At 34.2% G+C, this 23,574-nt stretch overlaps 1 protein-coding gene and 1 pseudogene across 12 annotated transcripts in view; both read left to right on the top strand.

Moving 5' to 3' along the window:
• Positions 1-23,574, top strand: part of LOC120415418 (whirlin) — a 242,413-nt gene that overhangs the window by 52,756 nt on the left and 166,083 nt on the right. The gene's annotated exons all lie outside the window — the stretch shown is intronic.
• Positions 10,615-10,941, top strand: LOC120415427 (uncharacterized; annotated as a pseudogene).

The raw sequence follows: 23,574 nt of genomic DNA, 5'->3' as shown, positions 1-23,574 counted from the left end.
TAATGTTTTAAGAAACAAAAAACTGATATTTTTTAGAAAAGTGTTTTTTGGAAGAAATAGAAATTGTAGTCGAAAAAATGTGTATGATGTAACTTTCAATACTACGCCCATTTAAAATGTTAGTCTTCCATATGCATGGTTTTGAGTTATTACACGATTTGAAAGACAGCTTATTTTTTGTTGAAAAATGTTTTTTGAGTCAAAGTGTTTGGATAGTAAAAATCTATGCCCCACAAAAAAAAAATTGCATTTAAATTTTTATCAGTGACCATAACGTTGAACTGAAAAAAAAATCATGATGAAATGATGTTTATCATGGTAAATTACTTATTTCAAAACAAGCATTTTCAACTTCTGAATAAATAGATAATCATTGAATTTGCCTTGAAAATCTAATTTCTAGCGCTATTTAACTTAAAACACTATTTCATGAAACCAAACTCAAAGTGTTACAATATTTAAAGCGAGTTTTTGAAATGTGGTTGCATTCTTTGGGTAAATTTTATAAGATTGTTCATGGTTCCATTTATGGTATGATTTCAGTTATATGGTTATATGTCCTTATACATTGATTACATTTAAACAAGTTTCATAGTGTAAAATTGGTTGAAATGAAACGATTTTTTTTCATATTTCAAAATAATAACTTCAAACAGTTATTTCTTAAATACTTTTCAACAAATTACTCTCGAACAATCCTTTTTGAAAAATTGTATTATATCAATTCAGTTTTGATCCAATTTGGTCAAGGTAAACAAAAATGGAGCTCACCAGTTGATAACATTTTCAAAATCAGCTAATCTTCAAAGGTTTCGCATGTCCACAATACATCGAAAAAGGCCTGTTCCCGCTTGTGCTGCTTCAGCTTGCCGACGCCCCACTCGTAATCTGCTCCGTCGTCTTCCTAAATACTAAATAGATGACGCTTTACTCTTCATAAAATCGATAGTTTGATGAGTTTATACTTAAACTACCAGTTAGAATACCCGGACAGATGGTAATAACAAAATTCATGCCATTTTAATAACAAACACTGTTAAAATAACAAAAAATGTTATGGAATATTCTGGCAAAATCCATTTTTGCATAAGAGCTTAATAACAGTTTATGTTATCATAACCAAATTTGTTATTGGTCTGATATTGGTTGAAAGTCAAAACAACATGGGAATAACATTTTTTGTTATGGAAGAATACCTCCAACTGTTATTGGGATGATCGGATTAGTTGTTAAAATAACAAAAAAGAATAACAAAGATTTGTTCGAAGAATAACGCAAAATGTTATTAGTCTGTTATTACAATAACAATCCTATAACAAAAAAATCATAACGGTGAATAACAAATATTGTTATAAATAACATAAAATCTTATTTGCCTAGTATTTTCAAATAACAAAAAATGTTATTCCCAAGTTATTTCCGTCTGCTCGGGTACATTTTTACGATCATTTACGAGGAAAATTATCGCGAAAAAACAGGACTGCGCGTCCCCAGAATCACCGCACTTCGCATTTTCAGCACAACAATTTTCTGATTAAATTTGAATTTTGTTGTTTGAAAAATTTGAACATTTTATTTAACTACTTTAAATTTACATTCATTTTGTAAGTTAATAAGCTAGCTACATTAATTTTCAATAATTAAATTTAAAATATAAAAAATCGGAATTAACCTCAATTATAACAAATATTGAACAATAAATAAGTTCGTAAATTATATTAAATTTTTGACAACTCCGACTCCAGCTCCAACTCCGGGTCTATCAGAAGGTTACGACTCCGGCTCCGACTCCGACTCCAGCTCATACAATTTAGCCGACTCCGACTCCAGCTATTATAGTTTTGACGACTCCGACTCCAGGTCCCCAAAAAGACCCGACTCCACTGACTCCGGCTCCACAACCCTGTTTCCCGGGAAATGAGAAATATTTTTTTCGGGAAATCCCGGGAATTCCCAGGACGGGAAATTGGACGCTCTAATTTTGACCATTAAAGTTGCTGTCCTGTACAATTTTCATACAAAATATTAATCAGAACCGAAACCTTGGTAATTTTCCAAAAAATTGAAATTTCTTGGGAACTCCCAGCAATTCTTGGGAAATTTGATGAAAATTTTGCGGTTCTCCAGAAATTTGTAACCTTGGGAAATTGGGGGCTCTAGCTGAATCTGCATAATTCAAGTCTATGACAAACTATATTTTCCATTCATGTTGCTGCCAGCCATCGGAATCATACACACAAAGTCGAAAATGATGTAAACCATTCAACTACAAAACAACAAAAAAATTGTTTTAGAACCACCCTAAATCTCAACTCTTCTGGATTTTCCTCCGCGGCTAAATCAGCGCCCAAGAGTGCTCGGTTCTGATCGCGGAGCGAAAATTGAATCGTACACGGACCGGATCATTTGTTTTCCGGTGTTGGCTGCTCTTCCAGGGTGGTACACATACACACCCACACTTACCCATACAGGAATACAATTTCTGAGAAACAATCAAAGGCAAGCAAGCGAGCAGCAGCAGCATTCCAGAGGGGTATGCATACATCAAGGGATGGCGGGAGGAAGCAACAATTTGCATTTTGGACATTTTGCGGGAAGGAAACGTCAGTTTTGCGTGGGCGAAAGGATTAGAAGAAAATGAACTTCCCGGTGGCATGCGATGAGGGTGAGTGGGTTGGTCAAGGGTATGTCCGTTTTGTGGTCGAAAGGACCTTTATTGCTGTGGGTGGCTGATGGAAGACAAACATTGAACGTCGTGTTCGATTTGAGGTTGGAGGTGGCATGCTGATACGAGCTGTGGTAGAAGTGGACCTGTAAGCAGGTGGTCTTACGAGGTAGATTACCGCGCAATCGGTGAGTTTGAGCATTTGACATTTGGTCGTTTGATGTATTGGATGCGGACATGGTATCGGCATGGAGAGTCCGGTTGTGGAAGTATAAGTGTTTTGATGTGGGAATGGCTCAATTTTTTTTTTCACCGATTTTTTGGAAGCTGTAATTTTACTTATATTTACTAAGATTCTCATTTTGTAAGGATACCCCCACCACAACGTCATTTTCCTTCCTTAACATTTCCCCAAGTGTACACTCATCATCAAAAACAAACTTCCAGCTGATTGCACGTGATGGCACGCCACCCCCTTCTCTTTTCACCAGGTGGCGGTCAAGTGTGGAGAGGTCTTGCGCCCTTTTTTCCTTTTGCGTTCTTTTATGTCAAACCAAGAGGAAAGCTGGATAAAAGACAAACAACCCCTCGAAACTGCCAGCTGGAGGTGGGGGACAGGGGATTGAATGAAAACAAAAACGAACCACCCTTCGAAGCATAAATACGTGTCGTGGCATATGTGCTCACATTATGGCACCACCCCACTTCTGACTCCACTCTTATGGGGTGTTTGAGTATTTGTGTAAGTGCACCTGTGCACGTGGATGGATGAGTGCTTCGAAATTGATGGCTCGCTGTAATGGAAAAATAAAAACAATACAAAAAACTAACTTAATCCACCTATGTGGTTGATGCCTTCCTCACTTTTTACCAAAAATGGGTATATGAGTGGTTTCATCATTTTTTTAGATCCAGAAAAAAAACAAAGTATAACTTATGTGGTCATAACTCGAGACAGGATTGCCAGATCTTCAATGTTTTGGACTCTTTGGAAAGGCCTTTCAATTACCTAACCAACGATGGGTCGGATGATGGATCCGGTCATAGTTTACATACATTTAAGTGAGATCCGGCTTCAAAAAAGTACATAAATATCACTTAAGTGGTCATAACTCGAGACAGGGTTGCCAGATCTTCAATGACTTGGACTCATTGGAAAGGCCTTTCAATTACCTTACCAACTATGGGTCGGATGATGGATCCGGACATAGTTTACATACATTTAAGTGAGATCCGGCTTCAAAAAAGTACATAAATATCACTTAAGTGGTCATAACTCGAGACAGGGTTGCCAGATCTTCAATGACTTGGACTCATTGGAAAGGCTATTCAGTTACCTAACCAACGATGGGTCGGATGATGGATCCAGACATAGTTTACATACATTTGGGTGAGATCCGGCTTCAAAAAAGTACATAAATATCACTTAAGTGGTCATAACTCGAGACAGGGTTGCCAGATCTTCGATGTTAAGGACTCGTTGGAAAGGCCTTTCAATTACCTTACTAACTATGGGTCGGATGATGGATCCGGACATAGTTTACATACATTTAAGTGAGATCCGGCTTCAAAAAAGTACATAAATATCACTTAAGTGGTCATAACTCGAGACAGGGTTGCCAGATCTTCAATGACTTGGACTCATTGGAAAGGCCTTTCAATTACCTAACCAACTATGGGTCGGATGATGGATCCGGACATAGTTTACATACATTTAAGTGAGATCCGGCTTCAAAAATGTACATAAATATCACTTAAGTGGTCATAACTCGAGACAGGGTTGCCAGATCTTCAATGACTTGGACTCATTGGAAAAGCCTTTCAATAACCTTACCAACTATGGGTCGGATGATGGATCCGGACATAGTTTACATACATTTAAGTGAGATCCGGCTTCAAAAAAGTACATAAATATCACTTAAGTGGTCATAACTCGAGACATGGTTGCCAGATCTTCGATGTTAAGGACTCATTGGAAAGGCCTTTCAATTACCTTACCAACTATGGGTCGGATGATGGATCCGGACATAGTTTACATACATTTAAGTGAGATCCGGCTTCAAAAAAGTACATAAATATCACTTAAGTGGTCATAACTCGAGACAGGGTTGCCAGATCTTCAATGACTTGGACTCATTGGAAAGGCCTTTCAATTACCTAACCAACTATGGGTCAGATGATGGATCCGGACATAGTTTACATACATTTAAGTGAGATCCGGCTTCAAAAAAGTACATAAATATCACTTAAGTGGTCATAACTCGAGACAGGGTTGCCAGATCTTCAATGACTTGGACTCATTGGAAAGGCCTTTCAATTACCTAACCAACTATGGGTCGGATGATGGATCCGGACATAGTTTACATACATTTAAGTGAGATCCGGCTTCAAAAAAGTACATAAATATCACTTAAGTGGTCATAACTCGAGACAGGGTTGCCAGATCTTCGATGTTAAGGACTCGTTGGAAAGGTCTCTTGATTACCTAACCAACGATGGGTCGGATGATGGATCCGGACATCGTTTACATGCATATAATTGAGATCCGGCTATTTGCGAAAACACATTTTTATGCATAACTTTTGAACTACTTATCGAAACTTCAAACAATTCAATAGCGATGTATGGGACCCTAAACCAAGTCGAATGCAACTGGTTCGATTAAAATCGGTTCAGCCAGTGCTGAGAAAACTCAGTGAGAATTTTGGTCACATACATACATACACACACACATACACACACACATACACACACACATACACACACAAAGACATTTGTTCAGTTTTCGATTCTGAGTAGATATGTACACATGAAGGTGGGTCTAGGAGCTTTTAATAGAAAGTTCATTTTTAGAGCAGGATTATAGCCTTACCTCAGTGAGGAAGGCAAAAAACACCCCGGTGGTGAAAAGCTCGGAAAAATGAGCGTGGAAAAGCAAAGATGGGAGAGAATGAAAAAAATAAAAATCCAGTATAAAATGCAATATTTATGGAAAAATCAATATCAATTTGAGGAGGAGGGAGAGGTGGGCGTCGGTATTGGCCTGTGTACATTACGCAATTTCGACACAATTGCCGAACCGCGCGCGCGGTCACGGTGATGCAATTGGAATGATTGCTGGTTTTTGTGGGTGGAGAAGGGATTTTTTTCGACACGTTTTGGTTTTTTGGGACGTAACGGCTCGTGGAGCACGTAATTTAATTTATTGATTTGAGGTTGGAGAGGGAGAACAGTTTTGCTATAAACATGTTTAGACATTACCTTTTTGTTTTATTTCATTAACATAAATGGTAAACTTCGTTGTTAAATCAAGACTAACAAAAAGAGCGTACTACTCAATGTTCGAAAAGATACACTTTTTTTTAACTTGAAAACGGTGCGCTTTATCAAAATTTCACTAAAGTACTTTTTGATTGCAAATTTGATTTTACATCGGAAAATGAAGTTGAAAAATTTTTGCGACCAATATTTCGATTTTTTAAAGAAATTAGTATAGATTAAAAAATCATAACTCGAACAACGATTTTTTGCACAACCTGGAAATTTCTGAAAAGTTGGCTTTTGATGTTCCCTAAAACATATCAAATAATTAAAAAAATAAAAACAATGTTTTTTTGCAAATCAAGTTTTAGTGACAAAAAGTTAAATAAATAATCACCAATTTTTTTTTCTTAAAAAAGACCGATTTCGTAGAGAATTGCTCGTAAGTGATTAAATGATAAGCACGTGAAGACTTCCATCATTGCCATGATTTTTCGTTCAATGATATAAATTTTGCGTCGCTTTCAATATTTTGACAAAATTCCTTCTACAAGTTGTTTAGAATACTGCCCTACACATGCTGATTCCTTTTGGAAACGATTATCTCATTCCTTGCGAAGTTATGGAAATCTTCATTAATCAATGATTGCCAACTAGGACGTCAATGATTGTTCCACAAAATTATATAAATTTTGAGACACATTTGATTTAGACCAAAAATTCCTTGAGTGGCTTCAAGAAGGCAACAGCCGGCACATGCTGATTCATTTTGGTGGAGAAATTCGTTAAATTGAATTTTGTACAGAATATTTTAGAGTGATGATCACTTATCTCCCAAAATGATTAACGGCTTCACCTTAAGCACACTTTTTTTTTTAAATAATTTTATGAAAAAAAAAAAAACAAAAAAAGCACTTTGTTAGATTTATTTTTACCAGTTAATATCGTTGTTACAGAGATTATCGAAGCTTCCTAGTGATAAAGAGAGACACTGAACATAAGAGTGACAAGAAAAATTGAACAATTCGGAAATTTGCAAGAGAAACCCCCTGGATCGATTCTTTAGGCAAAAACAAGTAACTGTGCCAATTTTGAGCCAAATCGGTTAAGGCTAAGAGGTCGCTTCTCATCGTTGAAGTTTGTATGGAGAAAATCGCAAAAATGTATGGGGAAAAACATCGCTTCAGGATTTTTGCAGCAGGTGGCGCAGGTCTCGCCCAAAATTGTCCAAGTGTGAGATTCTTGTAGGAAATTTAATTATCTACAACTTTGTAGAAGGGTGCAAGACGATCCGACTTGATCCTGATGAGTTATTATCAATGCGATGAAAAGAAATCGGCTTATTTACTTGAAAGTATACAAGGGGTATACTGCCCATGTTCGCATAAATGTCCCATATGCAAAAACAGCAAGCTGAGAAAAACTCATTTGAAGTTTGTCCCATACATAAGGCTACGTGTTAAGTTTTCGTGAAAAAACTGGATTTCCTCTTGATTTCTAGAACAAAATACTGGATGTTATAGGCTTTTCGGAAAGAGCACACGAACCAAACTGCATTATTAACTCAAAAAGGATGAAAATGCATATGGGACATTTATGCGATCATGGGCAGTACATAGGAAGTATATAAGAAAATATTTTTTTCTGGAAAAATCAGGACAAGAAAATCAGGATCAACTCGGATCGTTTTGCATCCTTCGACAAAGTTGTAGGGAATTAAATTTCCTACAAGAATCTCACACTTGGACAATTTTGGGCGAGACCTGCGCCACCTAGCAGAAAATTACTGAAAAGATGTTTTTTCTCATACATTTTCGTGATTTTCCCCATATAAACTTCAACGATGAAAAGCAGTTTCTCCGACCCCTCTTCGATTTGCATGATACTTTGTCCTAAGGGGTAACTTTTGTCCCTGATCACGAATCCGAGGTCCGTTTTTTGATATCTCGTGACGGAGGAGCGGTACGACCCCTTCAATTTTTGAACATGTGAAAAAAGATGTATTTTTCAATAATTTGCAGCCTGAAACGGTGATGAGATAGAAATTTGGTGTCAAAGGAACTTTTATGTAAAATTAGACGCCCGATTTGATGGCGTACTCAGAATTCCAAAAATACGTATTTTTCATCGAAAAAAACACTAAAAACGTTTTAAAAATTTTCCCATTTTCCGTTACTCGACTGTAAAATTTTTTGGAACATGTCATTTTATGGTAAATTTAATGTACTTTTCGAATCTAAATTGACCCAGAAGGGTAATTTTTTCATTTAGAACAAAATTTTTCATTTTAAAATTTCGTGTTTTTTCTAACTTTGCAGGGTTATTTTTTAGAGTGTAACAATGTTCTACAAATTTGTAGAGTAGACAATTTCAAAAATGTTGATATATAGACATAAGGGGTTTTCTTATAAACATCACGAGTTATCGTGATTTTACGAAAAAAAGTTTTGAAAATGTTGGTCGTCATCGATCATGGCCGTTCATGGTCACCCGCGACAGACACGGACGACGAAACAAAGAGAAACGCAAAAAGTAACTTTTTCAAAACTTTTTTTCGTAAAATCGCGATAACTCGTGATGTTTATAAGCAAACCCCTTATGTCTATATATCAAAATTTTTGTAATTGTCTGCTCTACAACTTTGTAGAACATTGTTATACTCTAAAAAATAATCCTGCAAAGTTAGAAAAAACACGAAATTTTAAAATGAAAAATTTTGTTCTAAATGAAAAAATGACCCTTCTGGGTCAATGTAGATTCGAAAAGTACATTGAATTTCCCATAAAATGACATGTTCCAAAAATTTTTACAGTCGAGTAACGGAAAATGGGTGAATTTTTAAAACGTTTTTAGTGTTTTTTTCGATGAAAAATACGTTTTTTCGGAATTCAAAGTACGCCATCAAATCGGGCGTCTTATTTTACATAAATGTCCCTTTGACACCAAATTTCTATCTCATCACCGTTTCAGGATGTAAATTATTGAAAAACACCTCTTTTTTCGCATGTTCAAAAATGGAAGGGGTCGTACCGCTCCTCCGTCACGAGATATCAAAAAAACGGACCTCGGATTCGTGATCAGGGTTACCCCTTAGGACAAAGTTTCACGCTAATCGAAGAGGGGTCAGGGCAACTTTTCCCGATTTCGTGTGAGTTGGTAGAGAATTACCCTATTAGATTTTCAATATCGGAAAATAAATTTATTTTAAACACATGTTTTGCGAGTTTCTTTATTAGTGAAACAAATTTAACTTCTTAGGCAAATGATAATTTTAATTTTAACGTTTTGTGTTCCTTCCTCCCTATAATTATTTGTAAAAAAAACAGGAGACAAATAAAATAATAATTGCTGTAACATGAAATATTTAAGAAAAAACCTCTAAAAATCAATTTATAAGTTATGGTACACCATTTAAATACGATTATTTCAGGAACTTTTAATCTTTGCTGAATTTTTGAAATTGTGACCACAGATCGGATAAATTAAATTTAAGGATTTTTCAAGCACATGGATAATTTCGTATTTTTATTTTACTTTAGGCTCTGAGATAACTGTGATAGTGTTTTTTTTAATATTATGTGGTATTTTTTACTTCAACATTTTAAAAATAAGGTTTGAAATTTAAAATTTTTGTTTCTCTATCACCGCTACCTTGTAAAGGGACAGAACCGTGAATTTAATTAGCCTACATGATGTGAAAAGTGTCATCATTTTTTTTTAATGTAGTCCTTATTAAAAGACAAATTATCAAAACATCCAACAACCCAACATCCTTGAGCTTGGAACAACCTTTCAATATTGAAACATTAGTAAAAATCATAACCAGTCATGTGTTTCAACCCGGCTACCACAAATTTAGTGCAACGCTTTGTCGTGTTTGACAGTTCATATTCAAGTTTCATTTGTGTTACGTTTTTAACGTGTTGATTTCAGGCTAAAACTGTTCTGAGCTCATTTCAAAAAATATTGCATGCCATTATCTGACATGTGTTACAATTGTCGTTTTTAAAGTGGGCGCTTTCTAGTCATGAACTATAGTTTAGGGAAAGGTACACTATATAAATATTATACTTTTATGTTTGAAATAAAGTGGTACAACTTTATTTAGAAATTTTAAGTTCAGAAATTTTTTTTTTATTGCTTAGCTAATTACAAACAAAAACCATTGTTTATCGTGCTTTTTTTCAGTGCTCACAATCATCACACACATATGGCAGCATTTCTTCTGGAAAAGGGGATGGGGAGTTGATTCTGGTGACATGTTCATTTTATATTTATATGAACAAGGTATTGGCTTTTGTTTTCTTTTTTTTTCGAGGGTCTGTTGACAGTTTGGCACCATGAGTTTCCTTGAACTGGGTTTGTAGGCTAATGTCCCGTTCCGGGTGCGCTTTTCCTACGCTGCTCGTTGCGTTCTAGCCAATTTGCTCGACACGCAAGAAACGGATGCCACACTAGTACGAGAATGGGTTGACATGTGGATAGCAGGTGGAAATTTGTGTTGCAATCGATCGTTGTATGAATATTCTAAAAAAAATAAATACTAATTGCAATTTTGTGTTAATTGAAGAATTGAACTGAATTGCGAATTAAATTGGCAGACTTTGCACAATTGGTCATCAATTTATTCATTTATTCTAAACTCAACTATTTAAGCTTCTCCACACACGATGCACTTCCCAACTGTAGTCACAACCCCAGCCATGAGGTTCCTAACTTTGTCCGTAGTCGTTATTCTGGCGCTCGTCGCCATCGGCGGGGCATCTGCGGACTCCCCAATCAACCCGTATTGGCCGTTTTCGTTGCAGTGGTTCTGCTCGCAGCTTCCTTCCCCGCAAGGGTCGGTCCAGCTGGCAGATTGGATCAAATCACTCGTCCAAGGATGGCTGCCTCCGAACGTGTGCCAAACCAGCAATCCGGAACTTTATCATCCGGCGAACTCGAGTTCGTCTAACTCGGGATGATTTAATATTTGAAAATGTGTGAATAAAGTTGTATAACATTGAACAATCGTTGATTGTTGTGCTGCTATTGAATGCTATTGAATAATGCCATAAAAAATGTTTAAAATACAAAAATAGATATAGACCTTGTTCGATATCACTGGGTTTTTTGGCCAAATTTTTCTCGAGTTTTTAACTAGTAATTGTTATTTCGGCAAAAAAAAATAAGTGAGAAGAAATCATGACATTTCGGAATACATCAGCTAAAAAATCTACAAAACATAAAAACATACGCATTTATAACAAAATAGAAATAATAAACGCTGTGTAATTTTATTTATGTCTGCAGACTTGCTAAATTAAAAGTCCATGAAAAATAATCATCCAATGCCTGTTGCAGAGTTTTTTCATCGTTTAGCAGAAATTATCATTATCAGACTTGCCGAATTTTTTATCTTAATGTTAATGTATTTTATCTTAATCTTAATGTAAAATGAATTTCTAATGGAATAAATTTAAGGAAAACTGGAATATTTTTTTTCAACTCTTGAAAAAAACTCAAATATATTTCTAAAAATCCAATATTCTTCAAAACAGTGATGGATTGTTGTTTTATCATTTTGTCAGTTTAATAATAAGATGTTAAAAAAATACGAAAAATGCCCTCTCTGTCAATAAAAAAGGGGTGCTTTTTTTGGTAATAATAGTTGAAATAAAAAAAAATATTAAGAATAAGCACTTTCTAGCTTCTATTAGTATCAAATCAGCAATTTCATCAAACAAAATAAAAGCATACTCTGAGTTTCCTGCTGAGATTTAACATTTAGAGTTATTATCTGAAATTTTGCAAAGTTTATAACAATTTTTAATTTTGTATTAGGCCTGTTCGAATTTAGTTAAAATTTTTGTCCTGAAAACTTTTTCTTAAATAAAAGGTCAACAAACTCCTAACTTGAAATATTCATTTAAAAACTTGAAAAATCGATTGTAATATTTCAAAATACATTATTGAATGCTTATTTGTATGTTTTACTTTCAATTTTTTTTTATAAATTTAGAATTTTTGTATCAAGGATCGGAAAAAATCTAAAAGTTTATGAAAATTAAAATATTTTGCTTTATTATAATTGATGTCTTTTTTATATTTTCGAAAGTAGCATTATTGCAATCATTTCTATAGTTTTTTTTGATGCAAAATTTTGAAAAAAAAGCTTGAAATTTAAATTTTTTTTCCCTTCTTTTATCTTGAAATGAGGAACAAAAACATTAATAAAATTAGTACCAGCCTTATTAAATTTGATTAATACTTTGTCCATGCCATCTGAAAGCAAAAAAAACCTTTTTTTTTTGCTCCGTACGACTTTGTGAGCTGGTTTAAAAAAAAAGGTCTGTAAATTTATGAAAAAATTGAATAACACGCTTCAGCAAATCTCACACTTGATAAAGATTTCACCGTTTTGCAATTATAGGTATTTTTTAATGGTACAAATGTTAATTTTCAAAAAGCAGAGAAAATCCTAAAATCGAACAACTTATTGAGATTTTTTTTAATATATTTGACAGGTTTACATTCCGAATAGTAAAATATTTACTTTACAAATAGTCGATCTTTTTTGCATTTTATAAATCTTTGGTAATTGTGTGTGTTATTATTGATATTGAAATTTTTATTTAATGTGACAAATTCAGTTTAAAAAAAGTTATTTTTTTTAAGTTTTATTTTCAATTTTTTGATAAAATCAATTTTTATTTCAATTAGTTTCATGATTTTATTTCTTATTTTTGTTTCAAATAGGGTACTTTATCTTTTAGTGGACCCTTTTTCCTATAGTGGACCCTCTGAAGGTTTTTTGATGAAAAATTCAATAAAATCACAATTAAAAGCGTGTTTTTGTCTACAAATCAGTATGTCGAAATAATGTAAGTTTAAGGAACTTCACTAAAATAAAACAAAAAACTCCTCAATTTCGAGCAAAACTAAGGGGGTCCAATATTTTCTGAAACAAACATGGCCGCCAAATGGCCGATTGGGGATGATGCCTTGCAGAGCCTTAAAAACTTCAGTTTATTGTACTAAAGCATCATAATTGAAATTTGAAATGATATGTAATAATAATTAATCAATATCAAACCTTCAAAAAAAAAAAACATTTGCGATTTTATCAGCAACTGTAAACAAATCTATTGTTTTGTTTTGGTCAACTATTTAAGTAATTTATATGGAAAAAAATGCATCAAAATTACTCTTTTTGATCGTTTTTATGTTTACAGTGGCTTTTGACACGTTTTTTTTTTAATTTTTCCGAAATTAATGAGTTTAAAAGTCTGTTATGTTTTAATGTTGTTTTAAGCCATATCTGTTAACAAAATTTATTTGTTTACAACGAAAAGTTAGCAAATGCCCACTTTAATTCTTAATATCTCTTATTAGACCCACACCATGCATCAAAACATCCAATATCGGTTAAATTTGATATAAAAACACCAGTGGCTATTTTTCTGCACAAAAACAAATAATTAATGAAACAAGTAGTCAGAATTGTTCAAAAAACTTCAAATTTAATGTGCTGTGCATTGTGCTTAAAATATTGAAAATTTGTGAAAAATGCTCGTCGATTCTACTATGGGGTCCACTAATGGTTAAAATGCACTATTATTCAAAGAAAATTATGAAGTTCTTTTTGTCTACGCAGCTTTTCGAAACTCTCAGAAAAAAGCACAGCTCAGGACGGAAGTGCGGCTTCCTGTTTTGCATCCCAAGGACGAACTTTTGCGTGGAGTGGGTGGGGGTGGCAAGCATACGTGAGTGGGTGCGTTATGGTGGCGCAAATAGGGTAGGACAGCACATGCGGGCAGCTTCCTTCACAAGAAGCGCTCCGACCAACTCTGTCTGGCACTTATTGATCGACGTTGAGGGAGACGGATGCTGTTTTCACGGAAGGAAAATTCACTGGAAGTGATGGAAAAGTTTTTTTTTCTATATTTGGTGAAAAGTAGGTCAATCTTTCCGAGGCAGATCAGAAGATTTATTTGTAGAAGAATTTGCTTATAGTAGAAACAAGAGATTCACCTCTCTCCACAATTGCCAGCCGTGAAATCACTACCATCCACTAAATTCCACCCAATTAATCATTTCCATTCAATTGCAACGGGGAGGAAATTACTCGCGGAAACCTCCAACCTCGCGCAGTTTCACAACTGCTGCTCCCAAAACGGCTCAATTTATCCTTGTTTGCGCTCCTTAACGAGAAAATGACAACACTTGAACCGGCAAACACAAACACGCACACGTTGCCACGTGGGCACAGTTTGATGGTGGTGGTTGGTTCGTTAAAGCCAACCGAGCCAAAACGACTCACCACCCACTGACTAGAGTGCCACCGAACCCTTTAGTTGTCAGAATGGGTGGTGGAAAATTGTGGGAGTGGGTGGTGAAAGGGTGGTAATATTTACTTTGCCTCATAATGAGCCACTCCCCCATAGTCGTAGTCGTCAAAGTGAAACTGCAAACACAAATTCCACCACGGAGAGTGTTCGCTTGAAAATGTAAATTATCTCTCTATTGAAATGCTGAAAGCACTGAGTTTAAACCGGATATAATTACTTAAAAATATTTACAAGCTTGAAAATATGTTTATTGACTTTTCCTTCTTTTTAACAGTAATAATTCAGAGTGTAATTATTCGGAAAAATATGCAAACTTCTTGTTACTCTGCAAAGTTAAAGAAGCTATATAAATTTAAAATGATAAAAATGTTGATGACCTCTCTGGGTTTGGGTCTGGGTTAAACTTTTGAAAAAAACTATTATTTCACAAAAATAATTTACAAATAGCATACATGTATGTATACCAAGCCCCTGGTACTATTAACAAGTCCGATAGTCGACCCACTTGTTTGCTATTCACAATCAAGTGACGTAAATTGACAGTAGGTGGCCTTACACATACACACAAAGACAGCACAGCACACGACTTCTTGTCGTCTCCTCGCAAAGGAACACAAAAATGAGCACCAACTTTTTAAATGGAGTTGAAAAGCGACAAGCAAAACGCACCCCAGGCGATAAACTATACAACACACACACACACACACACACACACAAACATGAACCAGAAACATTTCCAACGCACACAAATACAAGCGCACACAGCCAGACACCGGGGGTTGTTCTTTTCCATCGCAGTAGACTCTTGATTCTTCGTTTTTGTCCTCCCCCGGTTGGAAGAAGCTTTCCTACTCTTCTTCTTCCTCCTTCTCGAGAGGTACTTGTCACACTTGGAGGGAATCATTTTTAGTTCATTGTATCGTAACAAACAAACTTGGCGTGGGGCCTCCGCATCTGCCTCTGTGTTTGTATTTGTGTGCTGATGGCAGAGCACTGTCAGGTTCAGATGTTTGTCACAGGGTTGAAATTTTCTGAAATCTTGAGAAAAATGGTTCTTCTCATACGATTTTTTCATCCAAGAAATATTCATATTGTTTCATTTATAGTTTATCAATAACTAGAGGATGGTAAAGATTCAAAAATAAAAAAAACAACAAAGAAACAGCCTTCAAGATTCAAAATGCAAAAATAACTGTTTTTGTAAGACAAGATTGATTCGCTATTTTGCCGTGATCGTGCTAACTTGCTGCACGAGCATTCAGGGCCAAATTTAGCTGAGATCGCAATTTTGTCCAACTCTCAATGCCTCACCTTTTGACTTTCACAGATTCCCAAAATTCGATTTTAAACCTGAGATATTTAAAAAAAAACGATAAAAACACTGTGCATTGTTGTAAATCTTCATTAAAAAACAAACTTTGATCTGATCGTGCTCTCCCCTGAAAGTTGCTGCAAGTGCGACAACCTGCCAAAAGGATTTTAGTTGGAACGCGTTTGACACATGTGCATGCCCGACTATTGTAAACATTTTTGATTGTAATTCAACCAAACTTGTTCTTCTTTACATTGCGTACTCTCAGTTTTGTTTATTCAAGGTCAATCGTTAAAACTCGTTTCTCTCGGAACGTCAAAAAGCGACGTGTGAGTAGATAGCACGATCACGTCGAAATAATGATAAATGGCTCATGTTAGTAAAAAATAACTTATTTGAATTTTAATTATTACAAAAAAAATCTTTCGTTATTGTAAAATTCCAAGCAACTTCGAATTCATTTCAACTCTTATTATTTTTTTAATATTTCCAAATTTATTTTAATGCTAACGAAATTATTAAATTATTTCTTTAAATTTAGGCCGTTGCAATCATGTTTTTAAAGTTTATTTTTATGCAAAAAAAATACAGGCCACGAATTCAACATTTGAATTAAAAAAAAATGTGTTAAAATGCATTACACATCTGTCAAGTTATTTTGCAATCATAAGTTTCCAAAATACTTAAAAATTGACCAAATACTTAGAAATTGACGAAAATTTTATTTTTGCCAGAAAAAAAGTTTTTGCGGTACATTGGAATTCCGCAAACATCATGATAAAATAATCTTTTTATTATTATAAATAACATATTTTATTACAATTTAATGGTTCTCATATTTTTTGCCTTCCTCACCTAACTGAGGAAAGGCTATAAAATCACTTGAAAAATGAACTTATTAATTTGACCTCGTAGACCCACCTTCACGTATACATATCGACTCAAAATCATGTTCTGAACAAATGTCTGTGTGGATGTGTGTAGGTGGGTGAACAAAAACAAATGTCACTCGATTATCTCCGGACTGGATGAACGGATTTTGACCATATAAGTCTCATTCAATCTGTCTTGTGGTACCATAGGTCTCTATTTAAAATCAGCAAGTTTAGTACTTCAAAAGTTATGCTAAAAAACGGGTGGTTCTTTCAAGAAAACCTATCATGTTATACATTTTCAGAAAAATATTAAAAAGAGCCTAAAACATCGAAGATCTGGCAACCCTATCAAAAGTTATTAGCACTTAAGTATTATTTATACACTTTTTTGAGCCCGGATTTCAGATATTGTGATAGAAATATTGTCTGAATCTTCCATGCGAACGATCGTTGAATTGTCGATGAGCTGGAATATTGATGGTCTGCGAACCCTATCTAAAGAAATTAGTAATAAAGTTGATTTATTAATTATGTTAAGGGGGAATGTTGCTATTTTTACTGAATGTATTGACTTTATGAATGTGAGGAAGGCACCAACCACCTAAAGGTGGATTAAGTATCGTTTTTTTGCAGAGATTAAAAAAAAACTTTATAAGTTTTAATAAAAACCTTAAAGAGTAAAGAGTGTTTTTTTTTCCTATATTTCCATATATTCTAAAAAGTTAAAAAATGTGAAATTTTAAATTTTTTGCTATTTTTTCAAATTTAGATACAGATACATTACAAATTCTGAAGATTCTATTTTTTTAATTTGCTTTGTTTTCAAAAGTTTTTGTGAATAATTTCAAAAATTTCCGAAATCTTCGTATTGAAATTTCATTTTTCATAATTTTTAATATGAAAGAATGTCTATAACAATCTTAATTTTTAATGAAAGTTTAAATTTACGCTCATTTTACATGATATTTTAAAATTTATAGTAAAAATAAAGTTTCGAAACAGAACACATATTCGCAACGGCCCTAAAAAATAAAGTTTTTATTTTTGCTGCGATAATCTAAAATTTTTGATTCATTTTCGATTCGTGTTATAAAGTGTGATAAATAATAATATAAAACAAATTTTTTGTAAGAATTCGATAATTTATACAAATAACTTGAATTCTGTGAATATACATACACACTTTAACTTTTTCTGTTCCTAGATTACAATTTATTAAAGTTTTAGACCACTCTAAAAATCACGCAATGTTGTGAATAAATATTTACGGAGTTTTAAATAGCTAAAATACCATGACAATTTATTAAACATTTGAATTCGTTAGATTATCATATTGCAAATCGTGAAAAAATAATGAATTTGCACTCCCAACTTTAGTTCTTCATTTTTGATGTTTATGTATCTCTATTTTTAATTGTTTCAGGCTTATTTCACAAACCCCGATCGTTGTGTTTCGCATTTGCCATTTTTTTGAATATTAATCTTAACATTTACTTTTAAGTCAATTTAAGTTTGTTTGTTAAGCTTACGTAACAAAAAAAATACCGCAAACTTAACAAACGTTACATTATTTTTTTAAACCAGCACAATTTTGTTTACAATTTATTGTGATTCCTTTTTTTATTATTAGATGATTATTTTTGAAAATATTTTAAAAGTTTTCGTCCACCACTCCCTTCAAAAACAGCTCAAAAAATAAGAGAGCAAAAACATTTATTTTCTTCAAAACATAGATTTTTTGTTATTGGATAATTGCAAACCAACTGTACTGCTGTATAATGCATTTTCAGTGCCTTTTTGCTTTGAAATATTGTAATGTTGAATTCTGACTTTTTATTTTAATTTTTATAGTTTGTTATGACCTCTGTCAAAGCTAAGGGACAGACACTTTCAAAAATATTTGTATCGGTCTTAGCTGGAATTGATTTTTTCCGATCTTTTAGATTGAATCATTTCAGAACTTTTGTTGGCAACTTGTCACTTTCGTTCCATCAACTCAAAAACAAGTAAATTTTCTAGACAGGAAAGGATAGTAAACCTTCCACAGCACAATCTAATTTCCAGTGCACAGTACTACCTTCCCAACACTTTCCCTTCGCATCACCTTAAATTATTGTTCCTCGCCGCTCCATTCCTTTTAGAGAGGCAAAATTTTCTCCTGACAGTTTGGGCCTCTTGCCAGCCGACCAAGTGACAAAAAGACGTCGTCGAACGCCACTTTAGCGTCACCAGGGCCAAGGGTTTTTTTCTGACGACGTCCTGTCTTCTTCTTATTTTCCAACTATGAATTGAGATGAACAGCGCTGACGTGACGTTGAGGGATATTTGCGAGACACTTGCCTCGATGGTTTGCCCTTAATGGAGGTTGAAGTTACGGCCGGGACAGTGTCTCGAGAGCTGGTACAGAGACGCAATTAAGAATTCACCCGGCGTAGTTTAGCTGGTCTTGAAGATAATGGATATTTGTTGAAGAAAGTGTTCTTTTTTATTTTTCTTTGCTGAAAAGTGAAAAGTACACGTAATCACACTAATTGAGAAAACCAATAACGAAAAAACGAAGACCATTCTGGTTTGCAACCAGTTTCAAACGAGCTGAACTTACTTTGCTTGAGCGGAAGTGCATTACATAACCCTTTTATCTAGTTATTGCTTCAGCAATAATATCATTTTCGTTCGTTGTGTCTCGTCCCCGTCCGAAAACGTTGAGTTGACGTTCTTGGGCTAACCTTTGAATGTCAATTTCTTGTTAGATTTCAGGTTTGAGTTTTTTAAGATTGTTATTTAAACATGTTTAGACTATTTCCTTCTGACTTATTATTCTTCTAAAAAAAAAAAGAATAATCAAAAGTTGATAGTAGAAGCCAAGGGTCACCTTCCAAGGGTTCAGCTGTGAGCAACGTCGGGGACAGCATTTACTCATACATGAACTTCCAACTTCCTTCCAAAGCCCCGAGCATGGGTAAATAACAAGGGAAATGCGTAATAATACCTTTCTCTGGTATCAATACCAAATTTTGGTATTCCTGGACCCTTTAAAATTTGTCTTAAGGATTATGCAAGAGCAAAATGTGGTATCATACCAATTTAAGGTATTGTTTTGATATTGCAAAATTGCAGAATTTGTCAATGATCGAACACCACATTTTGGTATTCTTTTGGTATTACAGTATTTTATCAAATTCCTCTGCAACTATGGGAAAATTTTGACCAATTTTGACAAAATAATTAATTTTGCAGTATGATGATGTCTCAAAGCGAATGCTTTCATTAAAAACCAGAAATTTCAAACTTGATTTTAAACATTTTTGATATACCCCCTATAGAAATGACTTGAAATTGTGGAAAATATTCTAAGTCAGGATGGCACATTTTGGTATTATTTTGGTATTTAAGTGTTTTATCAAATTCCTCTGAAACTATGGGAAAATTTTGACCAATTTTGACAAAATAATTAATTTTGCGCTAAAATGATGTCTCAAAGCGAATGCTTTCATTCAAAACCGGAAATTTCAAACTTGTTTTTAAACATTTTTGATATACCCCCTACAGAAATGACTTGAAATTGTGGAAAATTTTCTAAATCAGGATGGCACATTTTGGTATTATTTGAATATTGAAAGGTTTCATCAATTTTCTCTGAAACTATGAGAAAATTTGTTTAAAAAATTTTACGAGTTAATTAATTTTGCGCTAAAATGACTTGAAACCCAAAAATGTTAAAGATGATTTTAAAAATTAGTGTGATATACCCACTACTATTTTTTTCAAAAACGTTGAAATATCTCTAAGTCGGGATAACCAAATACTTTGAAAAACGAGTCAATCGACAGATTAATGAATTTTGGTGAATTTCAATTCAGTTTCATTTTAATAATACTTATTTTTCCATCTTGTTATTTTTCAGAAGCTTCAAGAACTTCAAGCACAGGCCGTTCATCAATGACAAATGCATTCGGTGTGGTGAAGAATATCACTAATAACAACATGGAATCATCAGGTGAGTAGATTTGGCTGTTGCATATGGATCATTTCCGTTTTTTCACTAACTGCAACTGTTGCACTAAAAATGGTATGAAAATACCAAATTTTGGTATTACTTGGGCAAATAACAGCGACCAAAATGTGCTCTTGGTTGCCCAGTAATAGATAGTAAAATACCATGAAATCATACCAAAATCATGTTTGTGAAAGACACACAGAAATACCAAAATATGATTTTCCAAGGGCGCGGGAATACCTAAAAATAAAACCATGGCAATACCAAGTTTTGGTATTCAAGCAATGTTCAAAAATCCAGGAGACCTCAACTTGGTATTGAAATGGTTCTATTTTGTGTTATTATTTTACCCTTGGAATAACATGGTTTGGTATTGTTGTGCCCTTACACATACAAGATTTTGGTATGATTTCATGGTATTTTACCATCTATTACTGGTCAACCAAGGGCACATTTTGGTCGCTGTTATTTGCCCAAGTAATACCAAAATTTGGTATTCCCGTGTTATTTACCCCTGCTCGGGAGGGCGGCAGATTGCCAAAAAGAGGAACCACCAGCAGCAGTAGCAGCAAAAAAGTTAATATTATGTCCTTTCGTTTCGTTTTAGAAGCCCTTTGGCTTCCCCCCTTAACTTCCACCAACTGGTTCACCGGAAGTAACGCCGGGGTGCACAGTTTTTCTTCCCAAGCGAAGAAGATATACCAGCATTGGTAACAGATGTTTTACAATTTAGGTTCCAGTAAAATGGAGTCGTTTTTGGGCTGCTTTTTTTTTCTTATTTCCCAATACGGGAAGCAATTTATGGGCAAATAAAATCGATTTACGGGAATGTTAGATATTTGTGTTTACTTTTGTAAAAGAAGAAGAATATTTAGTTTTTATATTTTTTGAGAGTTTTTCGAAAATAATTCTCAAAAGTTTTTTCTACAAAAAAAGCGCAGTTTTATGAATATTTTAAAATAATTTAAAAAGTTTATTCCTTACTATTAGGAGGATAGAAACGGTTTTCAGAGTTGCTAGCACTAAAGTTTATGGAGTTTTTTAATGGTCGATGGTTTGTGGCCAACCACGAACTGGGTTAAAGCTGTTTGAAGGCATATACGTTAACTGATATTTGTTAGCAATTTCGAGTTGCTGGAATTCCTAATGCAATTTTGTTCAAGAGCTTTTTGGGTTATGTTTCATCAAGTTTCATCCTCCAGCGTTGACTAAACCCAACCACAGATGACCTGTAATTATCTCAACCAACTTCACCACAGAATGCAGGAAGCATCGGATATCTGACCTCACCACATCCTGAATCTCCACGCGAGGATATTACTTATTTACACATCAATCAAACCAGCCACAATGACCGGAACATCCTTTCGGGGCACAACCTGTGGCTTTTGTGCGCTGTCCCCGATGGTCACCGCACAGGTTGACTAATGAATGGCCGGTGGCGATAGTGGACTTCGATGATGACCGGTGATGATAATCTAAACAGAGAAGCTCATCATCGACAGCAGAGTTAGTTAATATCGCTTGATAGAATCAATTTCAAAATTGTCTAGCAAAAGCTTAAACGAACTTTGAATCACATTTTGTGGACCGACGAGGGTTTGAAACCGCATGCACTGGGATTTATGACACATCAATAAATCAGTCCTGGCCCGGAGCTGTCGTTCGAAAGTCCCCAAGGAGCATCAATGTCAATTATTGCTGATCAAGCGATACCGTCCCGTTGCCTTTTACTTCATGCATAGTTTAATTCACCGAGGGATTGGAAAATTCATTCGTTTCTATCAAGGGCATTCTATTTATAGACTATGCTAGAGGAAAATCAATTTTAATGCTGGATTTAGAACAGTCAGCAGAACAACAGAACAACATAACAACAGAACAACAGAACAACAGAACAACAGAACAACAGAACAACAGAACAACAGAACAACAGAACAACAGAACAACAGAACAACAGAACAACAGAACAACAGAACAACAGAACAACAGAACAACAGAACAACAGAACAACAGAACAACAGAACAACAGAACAACAGAACAACAGAACAACAGAACAACAGAACAACAGAACAACAGAACAACAGAACAACAGAACAACAGAACAACAGAACAACAGAACAACAGAACAACAGAACAACAGAACAACAGAACAACAGAACAACAGAACAACAGAACAACAGAACAACAGAACAACAGAACAACAGAACAACAGAACAACAGAACAACAGAACAACAGAACAACAGAACAACAGAACAACAGAACAACAGAACAACAGAACAACAGAACAACAGAACAACAGAACAACAGAACAACAGAACAACAGAACAACAGAACAACAGAACAACAGAACAACAGAACAACAGAACAACAGAACAACAGAACAACAGAACAACAGAACAACAGAACAACAGAACAACAGAACAACAGAACAACAGAACAACAGAACAACAGAACAACAGAACAACAGAACAACAGAACAACAGAACAACAGAACAACAGAACAACAGAACAACAGAACAACAAAAGAACAGATAATTTTGACGATTTTGACAATTTTGACAATTTTGACAATTTTGACAATTTTGACAATTTTGACAATTTTGACAATTTTGACAATTTTGACAATTTTGACAATTTTGACAATTTTGACAATTTTGACAATTTTGACAATTTTGACAATTTTGACAATTTTGACAATGTTGACAATTTGGACAATTTGGACAATTTTGACAATTTTGACAATTTTAACAATTTTGAAAATTTTGACAATTTTAACAATTTCGACCATTTTGACAATTTTGACAATTTTGACACAATTTTGACAATTTTGACAATTTTGACAATTTTGACAATTTTGACAATTTTGACAATTTTGACAATTTTGAAAATTTTGACAATTTTGACAATTTTGACAATTTTGACAATTTTGACAATTTTGACAATTTTGACAATTTTGACAATTTTGACAATTTTGACAATTTTGACAATTTTGACAATTTTGACAATTTTGACAATTTTGACAATTTTGACAATTTTGACAATTTTGACAATTTTGACAATTTTGACAATTTTGACAATTTTGACAATTTTGACAATTTTGACAATTTTGACAATTTTGACAATTTTGAC

The sequence above is a fragment of the Culex pipiens genome, chromosome 2 (assembly GCF_016801865.2).
Source record: "Culex pipiens pallens isolate TS chromosome 2, TS_CPP_V2, whole genome shotgun sequence".
Classification (NCBI taxonomy): domain Eukaryota; kingdom Metazoa; phylum Arthropoda; class Insecta; order Diptera; family Culicidae; genus Culex; species Culex pipiens.
This window is presented reverse-complemented; position numbering and strand designations above follow the sequence as displayed.